The following is a 7560-nucleotide window of genomic DNA, read 5'->3' as shown; positions in this document are numbered from 1 at the left end:
ACGTATTGTCAAATATGTTCTCCCATTGTGTCATTTGTCTTTTTATTCTGTTCTTATTGTCTTTAGCTGTGCAAAAGCTTTTTAGTTTGATATAGTCCCATTTGTCTATCCTGTGTTTTATTTCACCTGCCCATGGAGATAAATCAGCAAATATATCACTGTGAGACATGTCAGAGAGCTTACTGCCTATATTTTCTTCTAAGATGCTTATGGTTTCATGGCTTAAATTTAAGTCTTTTATCCATTTTGAGTTTATTTTTGTGAATGGTGTTAGTTGGTGGTCTAGTTTCATTTTTTCGCAGGTAGCTGTCCAATTTTCCCAACACCATTTGTTAAAGAGGCTGTCTTTACTCCATTGTATTTCCTTACCACCTTTGTCAAATATCAGTTGTCCATGGAGCTGTGGGTTCTCTGTTCTGTTCCATTGATCTATATGCCTGTTCTTATGCCAGTACCAGGCTGTTGGAGTACAATGGCCTTGTAGTATAACTTGATATCAGGAAGTGTGATACCTCCCACTTTCTTCTTCTTTTTTAAGATTGCTGAGGCTATTCATGTTCTTTTTTGGTTCCATATAAATTTTTGGAATGCATGATCTATATCTTTGAAGTATGTCATTGGTATTTTAATGGGTATTGCATTGAATTTATATCAATAAATTGCTTTGGGTAATATAGACATTTTAATGATGTTTATTCTTCCTAATCATGAGAACGGTATATGCTTCCACTTGTTTGTATCTTCCTTGATTTCTTTTATCAATGTTTTATAATTTTCTGAGTACAAATCTTTAGTCTCCTGGGTTAAATTTACTCCTAGGTACTTTATTATTTTGATTGTAATAGTGAAGGGGATTGTTTCCTTAATTTCTCTTTCTGACCGTTCATTGTTGCTGTATAAAAATGCCTCTGATTTCTGAGTATTAATTTTATATCCTGCCACTTTGCTGAATTCATTTATCAGGTCCAGTAGTTTTTTGACTGAGACTTTAGGGTTTTCTATATACAATATTATATCATCTGCAAATAATGATAGTTTTACTTCTTCTTTTCCAACTTGAATGCCTTTTATTTCTTCTTCTTGCTTGATTGCTGTGGCTAGGACTTCCAGGACTAGGTTGAATAAGAGTAGTGAAAGGGGGCACCCCTGGTTTGTTCCTGATCTTAAGGGGATTGCTTTTAATTATTTCCCATTGAGTATGATGTTGGCTGTGGGTTTGTCATAGATGGCTTTTATCATGTTGAGGTATGTTCCCTGTATTCCCACTCTGCTGAGAGTTTTGATCATGAATGGGTGCTGGATTTTATCAAATGCTTTTTCTGCATCTATTGAAATTATCATGTGGTTTTTCTCCTTCCTTTTGTTTATGTGATGAATCACATTGATTGATTTACAAATATTGTACCAGCCTTGCTTCTCCAGAATAAATCCCACTTGATCATGGTGTATGATTTTTTCCATATATTGTAGGATCTGGTTTGCTAATATTTTGTTGAGGATTTTAGCATCTATATTCATCAGAGATATTTGCCTATAATTTTCTTTCTTTGTGTTGTCTTTGCCTGGTTTTGAAATCAGAATTATGCTCGCCTCATAAAAGGAGCTTGGAAGTCTTTCTTCCTCTTAAATTTTTTGAAATACCTTGAGAACGATAGGAGTTATTTCTTCTTTGAATATTTGGTAGAATTCACTTGTGAAGCCATCAGGCCCAGGACTTTTCTTTGTTGGGAGTTTTTTGATAACTGTTTCAATCTCATTTGGAGTAATCAGTCTGTTTAGGTTTTCTGATTCTTCCAGATTGATTTTTTGAAAGATTGTATGTTTCAAGGAATTTGTCCATTTCATCTAGGTTGTCTAGTTTTTTGGCATACAGTTCTTCATAGTATTTTCTTACAATGTTTTGTATTTCTGTTGTGTCAGTTGTTATTTCTCCACTCTCATTTCTAATTTTATTTATTTGAGTCCTCTCTCTATTTTTCTTGGTGAGTCTAGTTAAAGGATCATCGATCTTGTTTACCTTTTCATAGAACCAGCTCCTAGTTTTATTGATCCTCTGTATTGTTTCTTTAGTGTCTATGTCATTTATTTCCACTCTGATCTTTATTATTTCTTCCTTCTACTACATTTGGGCTTTAATTGCTGTTCTTTTTCTAGTTTTTTTAGATACAGGCTTAAGATGTTTATTTGAGCTTTTTCTAGCTTCTTAAAGTGTGCCTGTAGTGCTATCAATTTCCCTCTCAGTACAGCTTTTGTTGTGTTCCATAAATTTTGAGTTGTATGCTCATTATCATTCATTTCTAGGAATTTTTTTATTTCTTCTTTGATCTCATTCTTAATCCATTTGTTATTTAACAACCTGCTATTTGGTCTCCATGTGTTTGAGAATTTTTTAGTTTTTCTGTTGTGGTTGATTTCTAGTTTCATGCCATTGTGATCAGAGAAAGTGCTTGATATGATTTCAATCTTCTTAAATTCATTGAGACCACTTTTGTGCCCTAACATGTGGTTTATTCTAAAGAATGTACCATGAGCACTTGAAAAGAATCTATATTGCTGCTTTAGGGTGAAAAGTTCTGAAGATATCTATTAAATTGAGCTGATCTAGTATGTCCTTTAAGTCTGCTGTTTCTTTGTTAATTTTCTTTCTTGAGGATCTATCTAGTGATGTTAGTGGGGTATTGAAATCCACTACTGTCATAGTATTGCTATTCATCTTGCCCTTTATATCCATCAAAGTCTGCTTTATATAATTAGGTGCTCCTATATTAGGTGCGTAGATATTTATAATAGTTATATCTTCCTGTTGGATTGCTCCCTTTATCATTATGTAGTGGCCTTCTTTATCTCTTACTATATCCTTTGTTTTAAAGTCCATTTTGTGTGATATAAGTATTGCTACCCCAGCTTTTTTTTTATTTCCATTTGCATGAAATATTTTTCTTTTATCTTTTTACCTTCAGTCTATGCACATCTTTTGTTTTAAGGTGTGTCTCTTGTAGACAGCATATGTATGGGTCCTGGTATCTTATCCATGCAGCTACCCTATGTCTTTTGATTGGATCATTAAATCCATTTACATTTAAGGTTATTATTGATATGTAGTTATTTATTGCCATTTTATTCTTTAAAGCTGTATTCCTCTTTTGCTATATTCTTTTCCCACTTTGATCTGTTTACAACAAGCCCCTTAAGATTTTCTGCAGAATTGTTTTTTTTTTTGTTTTTTTTTTCCTTCATTTTTCGGAAGCTGGAAACAGGGAGAGAGAGTCAGACAGACTCCTGCATTCGCCCGACTGGGATCCACCCGGCACGCCCCCCATGGGGCGAGGCTCTGCCCACCAGGGGGCAATGCTCTGTCCATCCTGGGCGTCGCCATGTTGCAACCAGAGCCACTCTAACGCCTGAGGCAGAGGCCACAGAGCCATCCCCAGTGCCCGGGCCATCTTTGCTCCAATGGAGCCTTGGCTGCGGGAGGGGAAGAGAGAGACAGAGAGGAAAGCATGGCGGAGGGGTGGAGAAGCAAATGGGCACTTCTCCTGTGTTCCCTGGCCGTGAATCGAACCTGGGTCCTCCGCACGCTAGGCCGACGCTCTACCGCTGAGCCAACCGGCCAGGGCAGAATTGGTTTTTTTGTGATGAATTTCTTGAGGGTTTTTTTTGTTTGTTTGTTTGGGAAGCTTTTTATTTCTCCTTCAATTTTAAATGATAGCCTTGCTGAATAAAGTAGTCTTGGTTGTAGGTTCTTGTTCTGCATTACTTTGAATATTTCTTGCCATTCCCTTCTGGCCTCATGTTTCTGTTGAGAAGTCTGATGTCATCCTTATGTGGGCTCCTTTGTAGGTGATAGCCTTTTTTTTCTCTAGCAGCTTTTAATATTTTCTCTTTTTCACTTAGCTTTGGTATTTTAATTATGATGTGTCTTGGTGTAGGTTTCTTTGGGTTTCTCTTTAATGGAGTTCTCTGTGCTTCTTGAACTTGTGAGAGTTTCTCCTGCATTAATTTAGGGAAATTTTCAGCTATGATATGATTGAACAAAGTCTTATCCGTTGTTCTTTCTCTTCTTCTTCAGGAACCCCTGTGATGCAGATATTATTTCTCTTCATGTTGTCACAGAACTCTCAAAGAGTTTACTCAGACTTTTTGAGTCTCTTTTCTTTTCTCTTCTCTGCTTTCATGCCTTCATTCAACTTGTCCTCCAACTTGCTGATTCAATCCTCAGCTCCATCCACCCTGTTTTTCATTCCTTCCATTGTGGTCTTCATTTCTGATATTGTATTTGTCATCTCTGACTGATTCTTTTTTACTATTTCAATATCCTTTTTTATACTTGCTATTTCTTTATTTAGGTGTTCGTAATGACCATCCATTGTTGTTCTAAAATTCCTAAGCATCCTTACAATCATTATTTTGAACTTTGCATCCAGAAGTTTGGTTATTTCCATATGACTCAGTTCATTTCCTGGAGGTTTTTCTTGTGGTTTCATTTGGATTGCACTTCTCTGTCTTCTCATTATGACTGTGTGTTTGGGTGTTTTGTTTGTAGAGCTGGTTGAGTCTAGGCTTGGTGTTGTCTGCCTCCAGTTTTCAATTGTGTTATTTCTAGGTCTTCTTGAGTTGGCATCAGCTATTATTTGTAATCCACTTTTGGATTTGGGCTGCTTTGAAGTCTTGATTTGTTTGTTTTCTTAACAGATGATAGTCTTGTTTACTGATCACAGCAGCGGGCTTATTTAAATCTGTATCCGGGAATGACATGGTTGTATCCTGAGACTCTGAAGGAATCTTCTACAAGTTACTCTCTCTGAAGGCAGAGGGTTTTCTCAGCTTTACTAGGGGTAGGTGTATCTCAGATCTCCATGGAGACTTGAGTTACTGCCCCTCCTCCCCACTTCTTGTGGTGCTGATTGGAGTTGGAGAGATGACTGGAAATATGTTACCTGAAAGCAGTTTAGTCTTTTGTTTTGTGGAAGGATCAGCCCTTCCCCCAGCTATGGCTGCCTCCAGCACTTGATAACTCAGCTTCTCAGGTCGTCCTCTGCATCCCTCTGCCCCTCACCATCTGTCTCTCTCTCTCTCTCTCTTTCCCCTTTCTTTTTGGAATACAAGCTGGCCCTTTCAACACACCTCATTCCCTGGTCGCCAGGCAAGTGGCTGTGAGCAGTATTTTCTGCTCTTATCCTTGGAGTGAGAGTCCTTCTGGGATCTCTGCCCCCCCACACACACCCTGTTACTGTAAGCAGGGGAGATTCAGGTGCTCCCTACCAGGTTTGTTGTGGCTTCTACTTTGCTCCTTGGTTTTTGAGAGCTGTTCTTGTAGTCCAGAGTTGGTATTTCTTGCTGATTGTTCTTAAATTAGTTTGTAATCCAGTTTGGTGGTGTGAGCTGGGAGTCTGTTTGTCTGCCTACTCTGCTGCCTTCTTCAGGTCCCTGAGAATTAGTGTTTTAAATATTCATTATCCACAGTATTGCTTTCTACAGTTTCATTTACACACAACATAATGTGGTCCAAAAATGTTAAATACAAAACTCCCAAAATAAACAATTCATAAATTTTAAGTTGCATGCTATTTTGAGTAACATGATAAAATCTCACACTGTCTCTCTCTGTCTTGCTGGAGACATTATAAATCCCTTTGTCCAGCTGTGTATACTGTATATACTCCTCACCCATTTGTCACTAAGTAGCCATATAAGTTATAAGATCAACTGACAAGGTATTGCAGTGCTTATGGTCAAGTAACCCTTATTTCACCTCATAATAACCCCCAAAGTGCAAAAGTAGTGATGCTGGCAATTCAGAAGCCACGATGTGCTTGTTACGTATTGTCAGAAAGCCAATAGTAGCTTGACGCTACATCATTCACCTCAATTTGTCTCATCACATAGGCATTTTATCATCTCATATCAGCATTAGAAGAAGAAAGGTGGGTGTAGTACAGTAAAATATTTAGAGAAAAAGAGAGAGACCACATTCATATAACTTTTATTATAGTATAGTAATCATTATAATTGTTCTATTTTATTATTAGTTATTATTGTAAACATTCTACTGTGCTTATCAAAAAATTACACTTTAGGTGTGCATTTACAAGAAAAAAAACATAGCATACTTAGGAGTTGTACTAACCACAGTTTTTAGACATTCACTGGAGGTCTTGGAACATGTCTCCCTGCATAAGGGGAACTACTATAAACAAGAACTACTGACTCTTTTGGCATCTAAGCGACATAAAAGGAGCTATACTTCAGAGAAAATTCATCTGGTGGCTATATGTAAAATGAACAACTTTGGCTGTATGGGAAATAGGGAGATAAAAAGCAAACATCTGGCCCTAACTGCATATTTCAGTTGGTTAGAGCGTTATCCTCATATACCAAGATTGCAGGTTAGTCCTCTGGTCAGGGCACAGACAAGAATCAACCAATGAATGCATAAATAAGTAGAACAACAAACTGATCTCTCTCTCTCTCTCTCCCATCCTCCCAAAATAAATAAATATATAAAAATTTTAAAGCAGATATCTGTTTTAGTATAAAACACTACAAAGAAATGTTTAAAAGAAATTTTATGATGAATTGGGTGTGGGAGCAGAGGAAGAAGAAATGTCAGAAAGGCAGTTTAAATGAATAACAATTCTTTCTAATATCTTTTAAATATTTAGCTTTTGGAGGCCTACGGACACCCCTTCCTGAAAATGAACTATTCGGTGATGTACTAGTACAAGTATTTAAGGAAGAGGGCTTCACTTGAAAAATGAGCAGATTTTATCAAGATGAAGAAATTGTATGAACCCTGAGCCCAGCTCCAGAGTTTTCTGCTCATGAACTGCACAGCATCAGCTAGGGTCCAGAGAAGCCCCAAGACTCAGCCCAGGAGGCACTCACCATCATTGACCATGTTTTATCTATCTACATTTTACACTGTGTTCAGATAAAGTTCCACTATTTCAGACTATTATGCAGTCTTTCCAAGAGAGGCTGGCAACTATGGCTTCTGCTGACATCCTCTTATTGTGCAAAAATTTAGGGCCACTGATCAAGATCCAGTGAGCCTATTCATTAGCGTGTATATAACTGTTCTTCCTTGTCATATTGCAAGCTCTATAAAAACTGGGGCTTGCTTTGTACTCTGTTCTGTTTGTCACAATAATGTACATAAGTTTTCAACATAACTGTTGTTATGATGTCAGCCTTCCACAATGGTCCAATATTGACTATATATATATTAATATATATATATTATTGATTTCATAGAGAGAGAGGAAATCAGAGAGAGAGAGAGAGAGAGAGAATTTTCAATTTGTTGTTTCACCCACTCACACATTAATTGGTTTGTTGTTGTATGTGCTCTGACTAGGTATCTAACTCCCAACTTTGGAGTATCGGGATGACAATCTAATCGAGTTACCAAACCAGCGCCCAATGTTGGTTCTATTGATGGAAACACTGAACTACCAGGGAATTATATTTTATTAAAAGGAAAGAGTTCAATAGCCAGTGTGCTTTAGACTGGGTGAACTCATCCAGTAGGCTCCTTAATTCCTCCTTTAGAGTACGGTG

This window comes from Saccopteryx bilineata, chromosome 12, assembly GCF_036850765.1.
Source record: "Saccopteryx bilineata isolate mSacBil1 chromosome 12, mSacBil1_pri_phased_curated, whole genome shotgun sequence".
NCBI lineage: Eukaryota > Metazoa > Chordata > Mammalia > Chiroptera > Emballonuridae > Saccopteryx > Saccopteryx bilineata.
This window is presented reverse-complemented; position numbering follows the sequence as displayed.